Below are 25207 nucleotides of genomic sequence, written 5' to 3' on the forward strand. Positions count from 1 at the left end.
TTCAAGGTAACAGAGCTTGTGCTGAATTAAACGATATTTGTAAATAAAACGACAACTCAAAGAATTTGTTAAGCTTATTGATACAAAATCCAAATGCATATTTGTGCTTGTTAAATTTAAGCGCAATAAGAATAATACGAATTTACATATACAGATATATCTATTTGGTGGCAAATTTATGTATCCCAGGGAGAAAGTTAATGCTTTTAATATCAGCACAATTGTCGCGTATACGCCGGGGAGTGCCAACAAGTTACTGGCAATATGCAAATTCGAAAAAGCACAGCTAAAACTAATACACATTGCGTTGCAGACTAATGTGTATGTGTGCCTTGATCCTTGATGACGCATGTGTGTATGTACATACGGACATGTGTATTTTTGCGTGAAAGCTCATAAAATATGCGCTCCCTGTTGTCATTGAGCATATAGCGCGCATGAAATGTCATACATAGCAGAGGTTATATGCGAGTTCGCTGGCAACTATATACAATGTGTATGCATACATTTGAGCGATTTTTATATATATACATGCTAATATATATTTCACGTATGTACAAGCTCATGCGATTACAAATGAAAATGAATGCAAAGGAGGCTCAGTCAAATGAGATAAATAAGGCAAATTCCTTGATATTTTATGCGTTAGAAATAAAAAAATGTAATCTACCATGTCATACAAATTGTCTAAATCCCTTTTATTGGAGAGTCAACGGAAGCAGTTGAAATAAGGCTAATGATCTGCGCTGAGGGAACTCATGGAGTAATTTATTACTACATATATAAATGTAAATATATACGACAAAGTACACACACAAATGTAAATTTCCCTCTTCCTCACACACATTTATATTTAGCTTAGGAAAGAGCCTGTTCTCCGTCTTTGTTGCATGCGGTCGTAACCCACAAGCGCCGAGTCAAAGGAGTGTAAAAAGCACTGAAGCTGTAATAAAAAACGCATATGAAATCCCATGTCAAAGAGACTTAAAAGCGTAAAAAATAACGCAAACTTAAACGTCGCTTTAATGACATAAAGTATTACATCTTACTTGCTTCGAGTTTTTAATATCATATTAAAAATGAGCGAAAATATAACGAAATTATCAAAAGAAAGCAACAATAAAAATGCGCACGGTGCCACTGTGGTCTCTAATGCGCTTGTGTTCATTTGCTGTAGACAGCTGCCTATCTCGCAGTCAATGTCAGCTACGCTTTCATAATGTTGCTCATACGCACTGTTGGCTCGGCTAATGCAAATTAAAGTGAAAACCGTAAAAATGCTTTTGGCATTTTGACACTTTACACTGTGCAGTGGTGAAGAATTTCATGCTGCCGGGTAAATATTGGCGAGAGTAGTTGTTGTTGTTGTTCTTTTGTGGGATATTAAAGGTTAAGCGGTTTAGAACAGATTGAAGGCTTCCAATGCTTTACAAATAATAAAAAGAAATATTGAAATTTAGTTGAATTGTTTAACCTAAGGTAAACAATGGTGGCTCAAGTAAAAATGTGTAAAAAATTTAATGAAGAATTGGGTAAGTGAAAATTAAACTATATGGTCATAATGTTCCAACAGCATTCGTGTCTACTTAGCTGGAAATGATACGGATTTGTATATACAATGCCTAGGCAACTTTTCTCAAAAATATTTGTGGAATATTACTTGTCGCTACAACAACAACAACACTCATTTGTCTTTAAAATATTTTGATACCGAAAAAATTGTCACCAATAATTTCCATTCTCTCTCATGCGACTAAAACTTTTTAATAAAATATAGTCTATCATGCTATAAACCACTAAATATTAAAGCTTCTTCCTTTATATTCTCCAAACTTCAAATAAACTCTGTCACTATTAAGTCTCTAATGCTTCCTGCCTTTGGCACACCCATTCACATAAAATACACTTAACTGACTTTTGACGTACGACAACAAAGCACCGTTATTTTCTATATAGCTTTATGTCCATATATATAAGCCGTACAAACAAATACGAATTGTTAATAAAGAGGAAAATCAATTTCCGCACGCTTTTGTTGTGTTGCTCATAATTTTCCCCTATTCCTCTTTGTAGCTATTTATTTCCATTTTCCACACTAAATATATGTCAACACTAAATGAAAGTGAAAGCGAAATTCAAAAGCAAAATGAATGAGGGAAATCTAAATTGAAAGACAACAATGCAAATTGACAACAGTAGCGTACGCAAAGACACACCGAAGGAGATGGGAAAGAGAAAATGCGAAAACGTTAAGGTAAAACCGTTATGTGTTTGCTTTAAATTTATGCGCGTCAGTTGCTGGCAGGATTTGCTTAAATCACAGGCGCCTGTTGTTGCAACCCTTTTCGATTATACCGTTTATTTATTTTATTTCAGCATCACGGCAGTTTTGCGTTCAGCCTACTTGCTGTTTGTCTCAATGATTGCTTTACATTCCCATCAATTGCATTGTGGCTCATCGCTTCAATTTGCAATTTCGATTTGTAATAATGTGCAAAGGTTTTTTTGAGATTTTCATGCGCGCTCAATTTACGATTATTTTCGCTATCGATTGGAAGGAAATTACTGCGATTTTACTTTTTATAGCGCAATAGTTTAAATTTAACGTTTTTTAGTTAATATACAACGGCTGTTTGGTAAGTAGACACGAAATTTAACCACGCCTACAATCAATAAAGTTTGCCTTTTCAAAATATTACATATTGAAATAAAACATAAATATATTTTTTATAGAGTGGCAACCCTTATTTACGATTTGAAATTGGCTATATTATTTTAGAGCCCTGATGGTGACTATAAGGCCCGAGGCATACTTTATTCAAAAATTTTTCGGAAAATTTTCGGACATATTTGTAAGTTATCTGATGAAACCAAGGGAGCAACTTTAATCATCTGGATAAAGTCGGTTTTTCTAACCCTCACAAACAGAATATAATTGTTTTCTTAAATCTACTCAAAACCAGTTATGTATATCGTACACTATATCCAATATTTTATTGAAATTAAATGAATACGTTTTTTTGTACACAGCAAGATTTCGTATTATCATTGTTATAAAATCAGTTCAGATCACGATCTTCCTAATATAACTAATATAATAATTTCTTTCACTCTGGTCAACTATTGAATAGTACATCCAATATATTATACATTCTGTCAGTAGTCATTCAGTAATAAAAATCTTAGCTATTGAAATGTTCCTCCCACCATTATGTGAACTAAGCTTTTGACACAAAAACTTAAAGCACATGTACTTCCAAGCATTGTGTTAAATTACATTTATATTTCAGTCCTTTACTTATGTGCCTAGCGCCTTGCCATTTCTACGCCCTCAGCTGTCAGGCACGTAAAAATATTCTCGTGCTGCTAGAGCCTGGTCAGTCGGGTCATTAAAATAGCTGTCCATTATACGTTTTGTCTTCCATTTCTACTGTCTTCCACATTTCTTGTCTTCCATCACTTTTGTGTGCTGTAATATTTTCGCAATCAGTACCTATGTTCCATGTGTCCGCTCACCGCTATTAATTTTCAGTTTTCTTTGCACTATTGTTGTTTTTACATACCTAGATCTACAATTTCAACTTGATTTCGTTCACTACGGTTACCAAGTTTATTCACTTTTGAGGTCAAATGTCTTGTGTTTGCCCAAATCACTTACGAAATTAGATTTTTGGTAGATAAGTTCACCTGTATAAATGACATTACACGGGAGTATGTTTATAGGGAGATATATAAGTATGTATATGAAATTTATTTGTACATACATATACAAAGTAGAGAGAATTTCTTAAATCTTTAAACTGGCAATTACTCCCATTTACAGAAAGGCACAATTTGAAGAGGATGTAGAAAAATTACCTCGAGAGGTGGTAGTAACAAATTACTATTGTGTGTATGTATGTGTCAAAATCAAAACAAAAATGTATACAAATTATATATAACTAATTCTCGTTTGATTCTCTCATGACAAACTTTTTTCGCCTCTAATCATTGAAAGTAACACATTTTAATTCCAAATTGTTCCCCTCTGGATTTATTTATGCATGTCATTGTTCATCGTTACTTTCACCGTGAGCAGTTGACATTTGTTACTGTTGGCTTTTTCAAGCTAAGTGAATTGTTTGATAAAAAATTGAAAATTTAATTTATAAAAAGCATGTTTTTTTATGAATACTCTCAATATTCAATCGCAATATTTGTGGGAATGAAAGCTGTTGTACATGTAAGAGTGTCTATCAGTAAATTACTATTAAATATACACAATTTCACAGTCGCACTTGGCATATATTTCTATGTGTAATCCTGTATATGTATGTAAATATATATTCATTTAGCCGACAGTGCCTGCAAATAAATCTGCAAGGTTGCGCAATTTAATTTTGCAAATTGTTTTTGTGAAATACACTTTGGTAAAATCTGTTCTTCACGTGGACGGGGTTTCCATTTAGGTGATTTTCAATGCATGTTCAATTTGGAAATGGGATTTTTTGAACAAATTTGTTATACAATAAATATGTATTTGACGCTAACACGTGTCAAAGTACGTGATTAATTGGCATGCAAAAATTTAAAGAAAAGTAACTAAATATTCAAGGAAAAGAAAATTAATGAGAGGCATAGGTTTTATAAAATTATTGTTGTGACTACAGCTAAAAACGTTTGTGCTGATGATGCCTAATTCTTAGAACTGGCAAAATTCATATCAGAAAGTGGAAGCCTACTAATGCATTTTATACCTTCCACAGATTTTATTGAACACAATTTAGTTCATTAATGTTTTCAGTTCGTCAGAACTGAACGTTGTTGCAGTGGTTACTCAAAACCTGCCTGAACCGCCAAGCTTAAATCAATTGTCATCAAAGTCATCTAACGGGAGGACCAGGACCTCATTGTGTAGGTGTTCGACCAGAGACGTCAATAAGAAATTTGTGGCTGTGACGGCGGAGGGCAGTATTTTGACAAGTCTGAAGCTTCACAGCTACGTCCTACTGTACCTAGGTGACCATATAGTGGCGGCGTAGTTGTTGACCGTTTTAGGTAACTGAACGTCTTAACCAGTGGCGCCACTACATAATATAATAATAAATAAATGCTGCGTTTTCCTTAAGATAATAGTATTTCGTTTGATGCTGTTTGATATTTTTATACTCTCACGCCAAATAGTACCTTAAACTAAATAAGTCAGGTATAGGTCTATAGATATCAAAGTGATCAGGGTGACGAGTAGAGTTGAAATCTGGATGTCTGTCTGTTCGTCCGTCTGCCCAAGCAAGCGATAACTTGGGTTATCTCGATGAAACATCTCCCAAAATACCAAAGCCATAAAAATCAAACTTACTACATACATCGTGACAATGGGAGAAATTGGATAATAACCACGGGCAACCGCCATGCTAAAGTTGAGTTGAGAATTACTAAATAGCGTTAACACACTCACGAAATGTGTTCCAAGTTCAAATTAGATTGATATGAATAATGAAAAATGGACATGATGCCGCCCACTCATGGGCCCAACCCATATCTCAGGAACTATTTCTAAAAAACTAGGTTACGATTTTGGCATCCCAATGATATAGTTTGAAATTGGGTGAAATTGGTTCACAACCACGCCGACTTTCTTTATAACACTATATGATTTGTTCACTTTGCATTATATAAATCAAGTACCAGTAAAGATATCGGGACAAACTTTTGCACCAATAATGTAATTTCTACTGTGATATTGAACTATAACTTGTTAAGGCCACAGATATCGAATATGATGACCTTAGTGTCAAATTTTCACCTATAGGTTCTATAATTTAAACACAATAACGACGAACTCAACACAGGGAAATACCAAAAGTGCACACATTCACATCGAAAGTGAAAGTTTCCCCGGCGTCATGTCGGGCGGTTGATTTATTTTTATCGCTATCGCCGACAATAGCGGCAGTATTTGCGAAATGTGCTTTGCATGTGAAAAAATTGCTATATATATAGTAAAGAATTTATTTGTTTTAAGAGTATTAATCATTTAAAAATTATTTAAATTTGCTACCACATTTGCTTGTTTATATATTTTTTCCTCTACATACGAATAGGTCTCCAGAACAAAATACAATCGATCATGGAAATCGATAACATTCCCAAATTATCTACTATATAAATCTTACAGAATTCTTGTAAATGTACTGCCGAGTAAATTAATAAAAAGTTATAAATGAATAGTTATGATTTTGAATTAGAGGTAAAGACAGGTAGATAGCCATCGAACCGTAAGTGGAGGAGGCTCATTTAGTAAACCGACTGTTAAAAAGTTGGATGCTGTTTGATAAAAGATTGTCGAAGACGGGTGAACGGTAAACGATACTCAGAGAACTTCGTCGTTTGTTCGATTCATGTTTAACTATTCTGTTATAGGTATATTCCTTTTCTCAAAAACAGAATTAAATTTGGTAATTTTGAGCTGGAAAACTATTTTATAGTTATAGTTCAGACTTTATTCCAAGAGTTGTATTAAAATTACATATTATATAGTCAATATCAATATTTTGAATACCATGTACTATATTTTAAATAATAATGGTTTGATAATTTCCTAATTTCTTAATTTTATAAAATCTATGAAAATTTTCGAATATGTTTACATTTTGTAATCACATTTTGTATTGTCCTTGTTCTTGATAGAAACACAAAAAATATGTACGTGAAAGTGTATTGAATATATGAAAATTTAATTATACACGAAACAATGAGCATATTATACACATGAGCAATAACAAAAACATACACACATACATATTATAATATCAATATATTATATATATTTTATATTATTTACAAAAAATATTTACGCAAAAGTGTTAGAGTAATAAGGAAGCCATAAAATAAAAGGAAGCCAAATTTAAAAGCATTTAAAGCGCTGCATATTTAGCAAAACAATTAAAAGCCGTAGGCGTTTCGCCTTTTGGCAAATATTGATTTTCTGCAACTCACCAATTATGTAGCACTATTTATGATTACACTGCATCTGTTTCATAGTTTCAACAGCATATACACATGTACACTAAACGAACCACAAATTCCACAACAATTTTGTCTTCAGAAAATATTTTTAATCAATCTATGATTTTCACTTTGCGTTGCGGCCAATTAATGCACCAGCAGCCAACTGCAATTGGGCTGTCAACAAATTGCAAGCACTTAACAATTCTTATTGTGTTTTCCCGTTAACGATTAAGCACTTTTCAGCGTTAATTTGCACACAATTTTAGTTGATTTATTTATTATTTAATTCTTTTTTTTTTTTACTTTTTGCTTTGTTTTGCTGTTGTTGTTGAGTAGTTGTTGCTGCTTGCGCTCGCAGTCAAAACAGCTTTTTTGTTTGCTTAGCACAAATTACAAATTTTGATTAGATTGCACGCTTTCCTGCATTTCGTTTTTGCTTTGCTTTATTTCCTTTCGCAGCTGCACTTGTTGTGCCGCAGTGATTTCATTTCAGTTCGCCGCAGTTTTCACTTGCCACATGTTGGCGCTAGTCGCCACTTTTGCTTTTGTGATTTCACTTGCAGTTTTACAATTTTTTTTCTTTCGTACTTTACTTAAATATTTGAGATTTTCTGCAATCATTTCATTTTATACGTCTATGGTAAATAACATTATTCACTGCAACGTGTTTCTAGTAAAACAAATCATTTACATTATTATTTCGGTGCGAAAACATACAAACAAGCACATTTTGAGAGAGTGGTCAGTAAGAAAAATGTTGTCGATATAAAATTTTTGAAAATAAAATTGATCTGACTGATTTTAAATCCAAAATGAAATGTTCAATTCAATGACTTCACTTCTTAGTTACATTTATGCGATTTTTTTCATGATTTTCTCAAATGGTTCTAATATGAATAAATGTGTTGCAATAAACGAGTCTACAAACATGGTATGACCTACTTAATTTGGATTTTTGGTAATTAGCAAAAAGCAAAAAATTATATAAATTTTAATTTTTCATCATAGACACGTTAAACAATAATACAATAAGTAAAAGAAAATATATTACTTATTATTATATTAATTCTCAAACGACAAAATATAATAATTTGTTGCAAATCTAGAGTCGTTACAGATGAAAGGATTGGTTTTGAAGATGTTGTTGATTTTGGAACAAAACTCTCCTGTTATTTTGATTGTATTTTTATTACTACGAATTGAACTCTGAATCTTTAAATGGTAGATGTGTAGAAAGAAATGTATATTGATATGAGTATCGATAATATACAAAAGTTCAAAATACAAATAATGTATTTTTACTTCAGTTAATCAAAAGATTAAAACAGCCCAATATTATGTTCGCCAATAGATACCCTGGAATGTTAGTAAGAATCAATCCGACAGTTTTAAAATTTGACAATTTATTTTTAACAAAATTTTCTATTTTTTTTAACTGATGATACATGTTCAGAGAAAAATAAAAATTCGAGTGTAAAATTTAGTATTAAGTACAGACTTTCACTATCCTTTTCAATATCAAACTAAATTGTTGCTGTACAGGCATTGCATTTACTAAACATCATAATAAAAACATTGCTTTGTAAGGGATATTCTTAACCCTTTCGACCCCGACTTTTTTCCTGTGGTTTTCTCCATTGGGACAATAAAAGAATGCCAAAAAGAGATTACAATTAAAATTTTACCTAGCCACGCCTTTTATTATGGGCGCTACAGAAGGTTGCTTTTGAGTAACATTGGGGCATGATGGTATACAAAAATCATAAAGCGAAGATTTTGATTTCATGAAAATGCTATAATACATTTCCAGCAAAAATGCATACTCATTTTTTCATTGAATTAAATTATTATAATAATTGGATCGATTCTAACAAACGTATGCAAATTTTCGTTCACAAATTATCAACGACTTTAATGCACTATGTTAAAAAACTATAAGAATAACGGTAAAGAATGTTGTTAACTGTTTTGATTTTCATTTCTAATATATTAATCTATAGGTAGCCACTTAAATCAAGTTAAAACATTGAACACAGCTTTTGCTTTACGTCATCAAACTGGTTAAATTGCTCACAGGCAACGTCGGGGTCGAAAGGGTTAATAAGCGGATATCTTATATACCAGCACATCTTAAGAGGTTAGGCGGGTTTCAAAATTTCAAAATTTGAAAACGTTTTTTTTTTCTTATGAAATAGACAATATGTACTATCTTAGTAAAATTCTATCTCCTTTGCAATTCCCCAATCAGGCAACGCCAGTTTCAATTTAAAACTTTTATCGCGTTTAACTTAAAACTTAATTTTGCACACATCTTTGAAATAAGATTATCTAGTTAATGAACGAATGATTTATTTTTATTTTTTTTACAACTATTTTTTTCGACCCAACATAGTATGGTGAACATTTTTCCGAAAAGAGATTTTTTTTATTAAACTTCTGTCCAAAATTTAAATATATTTTTCCTTCGTTCATTAACTAGATGTATCCATGCACAATAGAAATAATTTTAGTTTATTGATTTTGGATGGACCAATAATTAGTTATGCATGGATAGCAAGACCTTTTTTTTTGGACACATTATGGAAAGTAAAGTACCATCGGTTAATTTTTCGGTATTTTTAAATAAAACATTCACAAAATACTGGTTAAATACCTAGCTTTAATATGCTAATTGTTTAAATGAACTATATGATTGTATATATTAAATAAAATATCGTTGCTTTCAAACTCTGAAACACACATAATCTCTGAATCATATCTAACTACAAAGTAGATATTTAGTATCAAAATGTTAATATTATTCTTTTTGTACATTTGCATAAATATCGTAAATATGAAACGACATTCCTTTTTTTAGTCACAGAATTAATTATACAAATTTTTTAAGGGCCTAACCACTTAAAATACTGCTAAGTAACATCCGAAGTAAACTACAACAGTTTAAATCAATTGAATACCTTTTGTTGGTATTTGATGTATATAAATGTGTATGGTCCAGTAAATTTAAAATCGAAATATTCTCCGATCTTATTAAAACTTTCAATATCTACATATAAACTGCAGCCATATAGAGCAAGTCAAGAAGTAAAGTCATTTCCATGCGGGTCGCCAATTTATTTTGATTTCGCAGTGATTTCTGAATTTAAGTGATTACTTACAAACATTCACACATATATACATACACACGAATATATAAGTTGTTGTAGTTGTATAGCGTTCTGGCATGACTTGCTTGCGAAGATCGCTTATTCAACACACCGACACACACACACACAAAACGTCTAATAAAATGTGAAAACATATGTAAGACACCGTTAGTTGAATTGTTGCAGGTGCTTAGCCGTGTCAAATATGCAAAACAAACTTCCGAGAAACCTATTAAAAACGCATTTATATTATTTTCCGGTTTATCTGCATGTTGTAAGCAAGAAAGTAAATAAATAAATGTTGAAAATTTTCAGGTGGGTTGAATGTTTAGTAAATTCGCTGTATTCATATATAGAATATATTGAATTTTTCTTTTTTTTTGATTTCCCAACAAGTATGTATGTACATGTGTATGTGTTCATTAACACAAGCGCTCGTAAAGGCTTTGCTTGCGTTTTTCGCGTCATTCCTGCCTTTGCTCTGTTCTATGCGCCTTCATGGCAATTGTTTCTAATGAATGCTTGCAATGCCGCCACGCGGCGCCGCGCGCCTGCTACAATGCCACACAGACAGCGAGCGCGGGTCGGCTGCTATTTTATCTGCGCGCTATTTGAGATAATCCATCTTTTGTTGTCTGTCATGCACATTGTATGTGCGAACGTCGTTGAATTTTATATACCAAATCACATAGATTCATATATATGTACATGTGTTTGCTGCGTCGCCTTGTCTATTTTCGCTTTGGGCCATTGTGCTTTTGGCTTAGTGCAGTTTTCGCGCTGAATAAAGCAATCAAAAATTGTTTCACCAAAGTTTAATGTTGAATGGCGAAAGCGCCATTTATTTTCTCGTTACGAACGCACAGCTATAAAAATTGCCACAAATGTTCAAAAATTGTATGCTTTTTATCGCGTTGCGATTTTGAAGCCCGTTACCAACCGCTGCTCCAGCGCTTCAGTGCTGCCATCAAAAACATTGTTATGACCAGTGAATATGGATTTATGAGTTAGTAAATAAAATGTGGTGCACAAATATATACATTGTATGCTCTAACTACAACAGCAACAAACACGTAGCGTATATATACACATGTATACGTACATACATATATGTAAAACTATTAAAGTAACACATTTTGCCTCGAAAATCATTTTTCATTGAGGACGCGCACAATTTTGTGTTCTAAGTTTTTCAATTCACGCAAACTTTCAAGCATCTTTGGAAATTCAATCAAAATTTTGTAAACAGCTTGAACTTGGTTACGTGTAAACAAAATAACTGTGTCTACTAATTTGTAAACAGTCTTTGCCATTGATCGCTTTGTAAGTTATTTATGATTCGGTATTAAATTATTGAGTGTGCATTGCAAAAATTAGTCAGAATTTCATGTTTAGATTGTTTGGTCGATCAAACGATGCTGCGTAATTAAATACAATGCACGCGTAGTTTCGGCAATTTATATAATGCGTGGTTGCCATATCGTCTCACAATTAGATATATTTGAGGGAATGCTTGATTTAAAAGATGGGAGGAAGATAATTCATAGATTGGAATTGGATTGGATTAAAAATAATTGAAAGGCTACTAAATTAAGACTTTATTTAGAAAATTTATTATATTTATAATATAAGACGAAATATTATTCAATAAAATATCTGCGCGTTCAAAAAAAAAATCTAAAACCGAATTTTTCATAATTCAATTCACGGAAGAGATATTTAATGGCTACAATAAGTTCTTTGAGATGACTATTTATATCACAGTGTGTCAATAGTACCGTTAGCTTTGCAATCACATTGTCAACTAGAATATCATATTTTATGAATATATTATTGAAATATTATATTTAGAATTAAAAAAAAATAGAATAAAAGTCCCGATTGATAATTCAAAATATCTTCCAATTTTTCAGGTAGACTTCTCGCCAATTGGTTCAAAGACGTTGTGTTATCATGGTGCTCATAGGAATAATATAATTAAAAGTTAATTATAATTAAACAAATAGTTTTTAAATATTATATATGTATATGGATACGGATATCTACAAATATATATTTATTTAGATTAATGAAATATGGTGTTATAAAATATTATTAGTATCTATTTCATCTAAATAGATTGACTTGACCTACCCTCACAGCCAATAGTATAATGAAGTCAAATCATATAAGCTGAGAGTCGAACTGGCAGGCTTCTTTTTGATATGACTGGGTCAACAATGTTCCATACATATAAAGTGTCAAAGTTTTTTCTTCGAAAAGAATACAAAAACTATATGTCGAAAAATATTGGACCCCTCATAGTTGACCGAAAAGTTTTATATACCATTGAATTAGGAAGAACATTTAGATTATATCTATATTTTGGATTTTTTAATAGTTATATATATCCTGTAATTAATAATAATTTTTATAAGTCCTCTTCGAATCCAAATATTTCGATTTTGGGGGCTAAATAAACTTTTTTACTTATGATTCAAGTCCTTGGAAAAAATTCTTTGGTCCAGAAACCAGCCGAGTGTTGTAATTAGAGAGAATGTCATCGTAGAAATTGATTCTACTCATTTATACAAAGATTTTGGCTTCTTCGGTATATTCAAAAAAAAATTTTATACATTTTGACTGCTTCTTTTTTATAAAAAATATAAATTAATTGGAGATTTTTATCATTAATTGATATGTTAATTCCGAAGGGACGGTAGTTTATATGAACATTTTTTTTTATAATTAAACAAACCTAAAAACTATTTTAACCATGAAATATATAAATATATTTAATTTGAAAAATGTATTACTCCAAATTTTAATTTTTATGTAACCATATCAAAGCTTTTAATTAATTTTAGTTATATCACTAAAAATGATCAATTAATGATTGTCCTAAGTTGTCGCTTTAACATGACTACTCTTCCAACAAAACTATGTATACAATTTTTAAACTAACCTGGGACCGGATTAATTTCTATAGTATACAATATAGTATAAATTAGTGTTCAATACATACTTGCAGCATAACTGTACCCAAAAGAACATCTTTGTGGTATAATTAGAACAAGAACAGATAAGAAGTACATATTCAAACAAAACAGAAGATCATTAGACGCATGCTCTTTTCCGTACTAAATTGTAAAAGTAAATGGTTGTCAGAATTTTTTTTCACAAACTAATTTGAAATTTAATTTTTGGAATGTCCAAGTGAAGAAACAAGGGATCCCTTCTCAAAATTATATACTCGTATATACGCGTGTATGTCACACATTTGAAACCAACAGCTTCATTTTTCACCTACGCAAAAGTAGTAGCAAAATTTCAGTTTTAATCACTTCATCGGCCCTTGAACTATTTGCATATGTTTCGCTGTAATGTTCACCTACACACACACACATACGTAAGTGTGGACTTTTGAAAAAGGATCAACTACACGTAGGATGAGCTCAACTTATATTACAAAGCAGCAAAGTGACAAAGCAGACCCGTAAACACTGGTTGGTCGGAGAAGTTTCGGGTGACTTTGAATATGAGTTGCCTGCGCTTTGGGAGTTCAACCGAGCTGAGCAGTAGCATTGTGCAAAAACAAAAGGAAACGTATATAAATGCGGATGTGTGTGAGTGACGTTGAGTGGAAACATATAAAAATGGCTAAACGAAGCGAGAGCGAAGCTAGCAGAGGGATATGAGTGAGAAAATGAAAACGTCATGCAGTGACATTTGCTATTTAATTTATAGTGATGACGAAGTTTACAATTTATAGAAGTGAAAAAGGTTGGAATTCGCAATGTGACTTTGAGAAATTTCTGTTGAATAATGTTCGTTGCAAAAATGTTAGCAAATAACACAAAGTATGTTGGAAAATACGGTTTTTGGGTGCAGATATTAAATGTGTGGCACATAATTGGAATTGTTACGTTGTTGTCATTTCAAAAGTTTGTACAACTTTATAAAGGCACATGTCTACACTTGTGAGAGAATCTATGAGGAAAACTCATTCCTTTGACAATGAATTGAAGAATTTGAAAATTAAAATATAAATTGTGTTTTAAGGATAGTGAGTTTTGAAAAATACTTTATCAGCTATCATACTCTATTTTATATTTTTTTAGCTAAGATTTATCTGAAAGTGACCCTTAAACGAATAGGTATTTTATGACTTTCATGAATACCTTGTAAGATACTAGCTTCAAATAATAATACCGTTGAAAAGAGTACCCAAATAAGCTGAAGATACTACTGAAATGATACGTATCACTCAAGTCCTGAGTGCGAATCTCGTCGGGGAGAAGAGTAAAAATTCTAATTAGAGTAGTGTATATCTGACATTACATGATATTACGAGGCGACTTAAAACATATGTATGTAAATAACAAATATGGATCCTTTATCAACAAAGTCACTACAAAAAGAATGAAGAGCTATTAAACCGCGCAAACTGGAAAGGTTATCCAAAAAATTATTTCCTGTTATGGACGTTATAAAATAAAAGAAAATAACAGAAAATAAAATAAAATAAAAATAAAATAAAATAAAATAAAATAAAATAAAATAAAATAAAATAAAATAAAATAAAATAAAATAAAATAAAATAAAATAAAATAAAATAAAATAAAATAAAATAAAAAAATAAAATAAAATAAAAAAATAAAATAAATCAAATTTTCTTGTACTTATTTATTGCATATATCATGTAACAAAGGCATGTGATACAGACGTCAAGAGCCAAACAATAGCCAAGTGCAATAAACAAAATTAAATAATACAAGTTTTAACGTATTTACATAAAGCAACATGCGAATTAAATAAATAATACATATTTTACATCTTTTTAAGAAATTATATGTTTTAATGATAATTCTATACCTTGAAGTCTCTCTTACTCGAAGTTTTTTTTTGGATTATGGAGATTCGAGTTAGAGAAGTTCCACTGTATATATTTTGAATTATAAAAAAAAAAAAAACAAAACAATAAATTTTTCATTACAGCATTCTTCTTTTCTGAGAACTCACAAGCACGAACTTGTCAAAATAATTAATTATAAAATTTGATCAAATAATTTATTATAATACATAGTTTGGAGTCTTAATTTTTATGATAACAAAGGCACACAGAATTTTACGAAAAGTTTGTTGTAGCATCTGGTGAATGTTTAAATGGCGAAGTAATTTATTTAATAATATCTATAATGTTCCTGCCAAACTCTTGCTACGTGTCTGAGTTCTAATTTCCAATGAAGAAATTCGCAAAAATATGGTTAATTTGAAAAGAACAACTGCAAAGTCTTTAAAAAACAAACTCTAGTAAGAATTCACCGTCACTCACAAGCAAAAACTGAATAAGTTTTACTTGAATTGCTGCGAATTTGTCGCGACAGACACATGTTTAGCTAAATACACAAATGTCGTAAGTCTACACATGTTGACAGTCTTCAATTCCCACGACATAAAAGTTTTGCCAAAGACGGCTTTCTAAATATGCCTCTAAATGGCTTTTGCCAAACATGCAGACGCAACTTGCCACAAACAAGCCTCGAGCGGAGGTGTAAAGCGCGCAGAAAACGTGCCTGAAGTAGTCAGTTGTCGCTGGCGACTTGGGAAATAATAAAAGCTTGGGCATTTGTAAGTGCAAGTGCTGGCTGGCGCTAAAAATGCAAAAATAAAATGTATAAATTTATTTCTACGCGCACATACGTCATGTGTGTGGCAAGAATAAGCATGCATAAAAAATGAGCTGAAGGTAGGCCATGCCACATGCAACGCCCAAGCGATCGCGCCGCATGTAATTAAACATTCACGACATTCCGTATGATTATTTTCACTTTTACGCCACGGTCTCTACACACGCTCTCACACATGTGCACACACAAACATACGCGTTTCTGCTATGCTCTGAGGCATAAAAAAACATATAAAAACGGTGCTACCACACGGTGGTCAACCAACCGCCGCAGGGCAGCCTGGGAATATAAACGGTACTCGTCTTGCCAGTTTACTTTTATTTCCTTTTACATGTAGAGCTCTACACTTGACTACAGCTAGCTAGCTAAAGCGACTTTTAAGGGCCACAAATGGCAGGCAGCGGAGCTTGCAGGTGTAGGGTGTAGTGTTGATGGTTATGGCGGTGAGGATGGTGTTGATGCTACGCAGCGTGGCTTTGTTGTAGTGAGGTGTCAATTTGCTCGTAAAATAAAATGACGTTAAAGTGTATGCCAATATCAAATTAACTGGCCTGTTCGCTTGCCATGGGCTTAATTTAATTGCTGCATACATTTAGGCGCACGAAACTGTGCTAATTGCTACGCTATGTATTGGTAGTGAAACAGTGTATGTGTTTTCGCATTGTACTTTCGTGAGTGTGTGTGTGCGCGCTTGACATTACTGCGACTAAGCCGCAATTGAATTTCACGAATGCCTACTTTGTCTTGCTAAATTGCCTTGACATTCGCATTAAGCTTCAGTGCTGACATGTATGCGCTGTCATTTTTATTATTTTCTGCTTTTTTTGGGTTTTGTTTAATGTGTGCTTGTTTGTATGTTTTGTATGTCTTTTTCTCTGTAAACAGCTGTTGCTTGAGATTTATAATTTTAGCGTTTTGTGATTAATTACTGCAATGCTTTTCTAATTGCGTTGCTTTATTTTTGCATTTACCTCGCACTACACTTTTCACATAGCTTTCACATTATTAACAAGTAAATTCTGTGCACTTGTTTGCAAATTACATATTTACAACAATTTACACTTCAAATATTTTTTTTTTATAATTTTCCGATAGAACTTTCACTAACTGGTTTTTAATATTTTTAACATTTTTTACAAAATAATCATAATGTATAACTGTTCACTTTTCAAATTGAATTCAAATAAAATATTCTGAATTTTCGATTTCCATTTCACCCGCAACACGTTTGTACGAGAGAAAAGCTACGCGAAAACTGCTGGGAAATTATTTTGCCTTTGCATGTTTCGTCTTCGTTGTTGTCGTCGTCGCCATCGTCATCATCATCGTCGTGGTGTTGGTGGTCGCAGTCGCCGTCGTCGTCCTCAAAGCCTAACGACGTGGCCGTGCACCCGTCGTCTCGCTCCGCGCCGCACTTGAATTCTCCCCTCGACGCTTTGTCGCAGTTTGGCATTCATTGCGTTTACTGGCGCTGCCTTGTTGTTGTTTTTGGCATTTTACACGAAAAATAACACACAACAAACACTTCGTGTATACTGCTTAAACGCAGGGAATTTTCCGCAATGCGTTTCGCCTACTTCAATGCGCATCCAACGCCACTGTGCAGCGGCGAGCGCGCCATAAACGGTACATTTGTTTTTGTGTGTTAAGCTCAGTGGGCGCAGAGAAAACTGTTGCCGAGTGAGCGCGCTTATCAGCTGATTGCACGAACGACAGCAAATTGTGCGCTTGTGTTGGCTGAGAAAATCGCATGCGATACGGTGTTTTCTCTCATACGAATTTATAAAGCTGAATGCTATTTAGAATTGCTTACGGAATAGAACTTTTTAAAGTAGAAACTGGAGTAATATTTGTGTTTCAATATAAAGATGAAATACTCAAAATTTAAACATTCACCTCTGATCAAGACTTTAAATTGAAATATCCGCAAAGCAACTGCTGTTGACGAAAAAAATTGTCTCAGGTTTGTACTTTTTTGAAGATCTTCCGTTGCAATTAAAAATCGGTATTTGAAAAACGTATTATTCTTAAGATATTGAAACTACAGTTGAACTTCCCTAACTCGAATCACCATAATCCACAAAAAAACTTCGAGTATTCAAATTTTTCATTAAAAAATATTTTTTTTTTTCAAAAAGCGGTAAAATATAGATTTTAACCCACTTTTTTAATTTACTTCGCATAAAGATTTCTGTAGTTTTGTTTGTTGCAATTTGCTATTGTTTGGCTCTGGACTTCTTATTCCATGCCTTTGTTACATGATTTATGAAATATATAAGTGTAATATCATATTTTATGTTCGCCTCCATACGATATAAGAATTCTTTTAAAATCCTGCCCCGATAGTAAAAGTTTCAATTTTGTCGAAAAATTCGATTTATGGCAGGAAATTTTTATGAAAATTTAATTCAATTCAAGAGTTCCAGTTTTGGACAACTTAGAGTTACAGAAATTCGAGTTAAGGAAGGAAATTTATATGAAATTTGGCTTCTAAACGCTATTGCCAATTCAAGATTTCGAGTTATGGAGATCCGCGAGTTATAGAAGTTCGAGTTGTGGAAGTTCCACTGTATTTAGAAATTAAAATTTTATTATATATTATATATCTGTCCAGTTTCAGAAATAGAAAGATATGAGAAAGTACTTTATAAAGCTTGATTTTCTGACCTAGAACAAGAACATATTTATTTTGTAGTCCCTAAGAAATCTGTTTTTAACTTTTCAACTTCATGCTACATAATTTTCTTTCTCATTCTGAAGATATAGACCTTTAATGAAAATATGTAAAATTCCAAAGCTTCATTTGAGTTTTAAAAATATATTTCGATTCAAAATTTAATTTGATTTACTAATAAATATTTCGTATTCTATATAAAAGCTTTCCTAACTCTCGCAGAAAGTCAAAACAAATGTTTTGTTTACCAAAAAAATATGCGCTCAGTTGTTTTATGCAGTTACTTGTCTCTTCTTCTTTTTTCTCTACCCTAGTCTCACTCTCTCTTTCAGTCGCTCACTTACACATGCCCAAATGAATTTTTTTCCACTTATAAAGCGCTCACGCACTTGGCATCCTATAAATTTCCCCAAAACGCACACATTTCTTTTTTCCTTCTCCACCGAATGTTATCCCAAAAATATGAAACTTCGCTGCGCTATGAAAGCTTTCGGAGATTTATTACGTTGCCTTGCATGTATTTGTGTGCTTGTTTTTTTGCAGCTTTCGTTGAAGTACACGTTTGGAAAAAAAAGTATGAACGACAGCGCAGCAGCACCGAGTACAACGACGACGGAGACGATGACGATGGCGCCGGACGCCATCTAAAATTTAGCACTACAGACCAGACCGAGGCCTACCTGTTGCTTAGCAACTGTTTAAAGCGTATATAAACACACACATACGGAGGTAAGTACTTGCCAGTAGTACATTTTGCTGCTCAGCTGTGTGCAAGCACTGACAAATCTATTGGCAGCGGCCCTGGCATTGTGTTTGACTGTTGCTCTGGTGGCGGCGTGCTTGCTGCGACAGCAAGCGTTTGGCTGGCATTGAAACCCCAACATTTGGCCGGGTAGCTGACGGGTTGTTTGGCGAGCTTTGTTTTGGAATCTACATACATGCTAATGTATCAGCAACCGACACCGTCACTGCCACTGCCACAAGTCAACACCGGAGACGGAACCGGAGTCGCTGCCAAAAGTGGAGTTACGTAGGCTGTGTGATACTCGTATCAAAGTTATTATCACGCAAGCGACTGCTTGGCGCTTGAAATTTGCTGGAACGGGCAACCACAATGCTAATCTGGGAGATTGTTTAGAAGGAGAGAGAAAACGAGAGTAGACACAACTGTATACAATAACTGATTTTGCAAATATACATAACATGCAAATATTGGCTGTAACATTATATGGAAAGCAACTCAAACTTTAAGAATGCATACCTATGTACTTATGTTCCAAGTGAGTTTACTTTAATATTTGTAGGACTCTATTAAATCATTTAAACACAAATTAGCTTAGGTTCTATGGCTGAATCACAAGAAGTGGATTACACTTGCTCTGCCAAATGCAAGCCTTTTGTGAAACCATATATTATAAATAAGCTTCGGTGTTTCTCTATATTCCGGCTAATTCAAAATTAATATGTACTTGGAAATAAACTTGCTTTATCCTCGTTCTCGCAAAAGGCGAGATAATCACGGGCCACTATTAGTTGGCCTTGTATCTTGTCTTGTTATAAACAAACTCTACAACCAGAGAAAAGCGCATATGGTTGACTACAAGAAACTAACTAGATCTCTTGAGACTTAATTTGAACAGGAAGGACTTTGGTACTGTGAAGGTATCGGTCAAGCGCTGTTCAAACTCGTCAAGACAAATCGTTATCATCTTTAAAGTTACTTGGGTTTTGCTCTGAATTCCACTGTGGAACTGAAGGAGGATGTAAATCTTCGGTGTTTACATAAATGTCTACTTGTAGAGCTCTGCATTGACTGAGAGAGAAGATGGAAACTAAAATTGTTGGACCTGCTCCCATCTATGGACCCTACGTCAAATCTCCCACAAGCTTTGACTCTAAAAGAGTTCACTCTCCCTCTTATTCAGCTTTTCCTTCCCACCTAAATAAAAATACAGTGCAAATTCAAATACACAGATGTGCTCCGCGTACGTGCCACATGTGCGCCTAGGGCCTCTTTAGAGTCATTGCTTAATATGGTCTTCCTTTTTTCACACAACAAAATTAGCTGCTTATTATCTTTCAAATTGTTCTCCACTGAGTTATTAGTGCTGCAAAGGCTTGTTTGCACACATACATTTGTACTGTTTTTAAATAAATATTGCTAAGCGCAAATACAATGAAAGCGTGTATGTATGTATGTGTATCTTATTTGCATTTGTGTACAAACAACCGCGCTGAAAGGCAAACAACGTCGCTGCTGGAGTAACAGCGGGAGTATCAGTGCAGCAGCCATTAGCGAAAGCTCTGTTTGTTTTTCTCTGTTCATTCACCAAGGCATTGGTATAGCGATACCACTAAAACAATTCGAATGTAGGCTAACAGATGTATGAGTATATTATACTCCTACATATATAGTTCTTTAAGTTTTTCTATTGCACTTGCATTTCTTTCAAATATTTACAAATACAGCTGCTATAATATGGGTATTTAGAGGGTGCTTTTTTCGAGGTAAGCAATTTTCTGGTGGCATAGCTGGTAAATCTGCTGTCTTAATAGAAATATCTGTTTCAAATTGACATTATATTTTGGTAAATTATCAAACAATGGCTTGCACTCCTATGTCATTAAAAATCCGTTAAATTTATTTCTCAAATTCGCATTTTAGAGCTAAACTTACAGAGCTCCTTCGCTCAGATCAAATGTTCTTCAGTCTCTCTAGTCCTTCATTAAAATGAGAAGTGAGCGAATATTACCTTCAAAGACGATGTGATGGTGCAATAAGTCATATGTTGAGCGCATGTAATCTTCATTACACTGGCACGGACTTTGGAGAATTCATATTCACATGTTAGGAATTTGCTCTATAGAATGGTCTTCATAAGGTAGTCACGGTAATTAAATGCTATTAAAATAATAAATGCCTTTCTCTTATTTTCTACAATTTATTGGAAGTAAAATGGCTATATACCGAAAATATTATATGTATCTTAAGCTCAAAAGTAACATCATTGCGATCTTTTGCATACTTACTGTGATCCATTCGTAAAGTATTATATACTACGGTTTACTTTCAGTGACTAAAATAGAAATCGTTGGAAATTTTTCGATAGCCGACAAATCGTTATAAAACAGATGCTTCAGCTATGGAAAACTTTCAAAAGTTTCAATTTAACCTTTACCTATAACAAGTGATAAACTATTACATATAGGTACATATGGAAAGTTTACTTCTAAACTAAAACTTATTTTTGTATGTATCTCAAATCGATAAAGTACAACTATTTGTGAAATTTAAAGTTAAAAAAAAAAAATTATAAAAAAATAAGTCTCCAACTAAAAAAGTTGAGTGTCGACTTAAAAGCGTAACCCCCTATTACGACTGGCAGTACAATAGACTGCAGGCGATTGGGTCGATTATATTCAATTTAGCTGTTGTGTAACTTGATCGACAAATTTTAATAATTTCTAACGACTTAAAAATTGCAATAGATAAATGAGCGATTGAAAAACATTCTCAGTCGATGGTTGAACGACTTACAATCGTCTTACACGATAATATAAAATATATTTAAAAAAGATAAAGGCCAGATATATGTATAGAATTGTCACCTGTTTCAATCAATTGATAATTAAATAAGACAAATGACAAGTATTTGGAGCTATATAGAAATTTTTTTATATGATTCTGTAAATCATTAGAATAATAAATTCACAATGAAAATTTATTAAATTTATTCTGGAATATTTAAAATATTATAATATAATTAAATAATGTTAATGTTTAATAATGTTTACTTGTTGGCTCGCTGTCTACAGTTTTGAATAGATCGCACGAAACAATTAAGCCGTGTATGATATCACCAAGTTTTTTTTTTCAGTTAGCGGAAGTGGTTTAAAATATTAACGAGCAGGAAAACCATACGTATTTTCAAGACTTATCACTCATAGTTCCAGGGACTGCAACTGAACAGATTTTATATACTTGTCAGAAAAGCCACACAAGTTTTGACTCAGTTAGATGTTATACTCGTAGAACCTAACATTTATACAAGCATATTTTAGATATTTAGGGAACTTCTTTCTTCTGTTAAGTGTAAGCCGATGAAAAGAAGATCATACAAAGCTGTTTTAAATAATTACTGCGATAAACTATTTTTAATATATAAAAAGTTCTTAGAAATCAAAGTTCTTGAAGTATGTACATAGAATGTCACGAGGTCACGAAATATTTTCTGTGACTTATTAACATATTACGCTTGAAAAACTGAAACACAAACAAGGGAATCCCATCTTTGAAAAGGGAGTATTTGTTATTGTACAAAAAAGTAATCGCCATTCTTTCAGGTGTAAAATGCTTAGTAATCATAAAATAGCATACCTTTGTATGCCCAAGTTAAATCTGTTTAAAGAGCTATGGTATAACTAAATGTGATTTGTGCAACTTACAGTCATAATAATCATATCCATCTGCCTCACTTGGCGTTCGGCTGCCCATTATTCTGGCAAAAACTAAGAAAAAAGAAACAATTGAAAAGAAAATATTACAAATCGCATAGCCATTATCATAGATTCAAAATTTCGTAATATTAAAATAAGTGTATGACTTACAACGCAAGATACCTTCCCGAAAGCGCTCCAGACACGTCAACGGACGACGTTGTATTGCTTTTGAATTTGCCGCGATATCGTCGTTCCCAATACAAATGGCTGTGGAAGCCTCACTGATACGCACCGATAAGCCACGCCGCAGTGTAGGCACTGGCGGTGTTACTGGTGTAGACGGTATCGAGTATGAAGACTGGCGTGAACTTAACGGTGTAATGCTACGATCGTTGTTGTTATTGTGGCCGTAAGGATCAAGACTATCCTGCCGTTTTATGGCAATGGCCAAACCGCCACGCTTACGCGTCACAACGCTTGTTGTTGTATTGTAGTAGGTCCTGCTAATATTACTCGTTAGACTACTACTGCTCGCTTTCTTTGTCAATGTACACGCATTCAAAATATTGGTATTTTGGCTATGATTAACGGCAATAACACTGGCGGAGACACTGGTTGTGGTTTTTGCTGTGGCAGACTCAGCTATGGCGACACTTGCAGTGCCCGGTTGGCGCCCTGTGAAAGAAAGAGCAAATTAATAATACTAATTTTGTCTTTTTGTTTAAATATTTTTTTTGCTAAAGCCAAAGACTAAAAATTTGCTCCTATTTCTCTTGACAGGTCTTGGTCAGCTGTTATATTAAAAGCTGACGATCAGATATGAAAATACAAATTCATTACAACAATGATCAACCTATGTATTGTATGATATAGAACTCAGATTATACACAATTTTTTTTTTTTTTTTTTGGTGCAACTCGATGACTCTACATTTCATTTATTGAAATTATTCAATAGTTAATGTTGCATTTTCAACCTTAACGGGATGTTCGGATTAGAGATTATTCCAAATATGTTAAATTTTTTTTGCATCAAAAGAGGTCAGTCTCAACGACTACCTCTTCTCTAAGGCTACATTTCTTTATAAAGTTTATGATGTAATGTTCAAATTTGCCTTTTGGAAGCTAAGAATATAAAGACGGTATATACTCAGATTCACTAGAGTCTTTAGGCACTTCCTTATACAGTCGTAAAATGGAGGAAATATAATAACCGCACCTACCTCCTATACAAAGGTTATGTTGAATTAAAATTTCTATACAAAATTCTAAATGGGGGTGGCTCTGCCCACTTATGGTTCAAAACCATATCTCAAAAACGTCTCGACCAATTTCAACAAATAGTTCGTAACATTTTCTTGGCATCCCAATAGCATAGTTTGAAAATAGAAGAAATCAGTTCACAACCACGCCTACTTTCCATATACCAAAATTTTTAAGTCCATCTGATTCGTTCACTATAAAAGAAGCATCTGAACAAATAATGCGTTACTAGTGTGATATCACTCATCTTAAAGTCACCGAAATCGGACTATAATATTTCAAGGCCCAAGATATCGAACACAAGGCCCTTGTGGCCCAAAATATCGGTAAAACTCGCAGATATTGTAAAAAAAATTCAAAGCATATGAGTTTCTTATGTTATGTTAGTGTGCCTCTGTGCCAAAATTGGGCAAAATCGTGTCAATACCTCATAGCCTCCATATACCAAATATACGGATTTTTAAACTTCCGGTGAACCTTACAGTGTATATTACGGTTAATATGTGAGATATCTAAGCAAAATTGTAAAATCTTGGATATAATGTTCAACTTAGCCCCTCCTTACTTATTTTCATCTATCATTTCCCAAACTATTGGCCAATGTATTTGGTCTTTTTAGACCGATTTGGAGATAACAAAAATCTTCAATTACCACTATTCTTGCCAGTTGACTTACTAAAAACAATTAAACAAAAAATAATTGAGATTTAATTTTGCTACGTTTCCCAAAATAAAAATAGTACGTAATTTGTTTATTTGCATTTAATTTTAGCTTCGTTACTCAGTCATCATCAATGGCAAACAATAATACTGCATATTGCCGTAAATAAACAATTCGGTGAATACAGATGTACACATATATACGACAGCACTCGCTTATTACCAAAACAAAAATCAGCGTTTAATAACAAACAAAATCACAATTTGCTGAAAAACAGAAGGCAGCACGCCGATGAACGCAAGTCTCGAAGACTCATAAGTAGTATTACTATGGATTACATCCATGCATATTTCAGCACTTAAAGA

General features: G+C 33.1%; 1 protein-coding gene across 1 annotated transcript in view; it reads right to left on the bottom strand.

Moving 5' to 3' along the window:
- The window catches only part of LOC105213914 (uncharacterized), a 153386-nt gene extending 135721 nt beyond the window's left edge, over positions 1-17665 (bottom strand). Inside the window, 2 exon segments of the mRNA XM_054231876.1 lie at positions 6979-7660; positions 16777-17665. The gene's annotated coding sequence lies outside the window, so the exon portion shown is untranslated.
- Positions 17666-25207: the final 7542 nt, after the last annotated feature.

Source organism: Zeugodacus cucurbitae, chromosome 5 (assembly GCF_028554725.1).
Source record: "Zeugodacus cucurbitae isolate PBARC_wt_2022May chromosome 5, idZeuCucr1.2, whole genome shotgun sequence".
Taxonomy (NCBI): Eukaryota; Metazoa; Arthropoda; class Insecta; order Diptera; family Tephritidae; genus Zeugodacus; species Zeugodacus cucurbitae.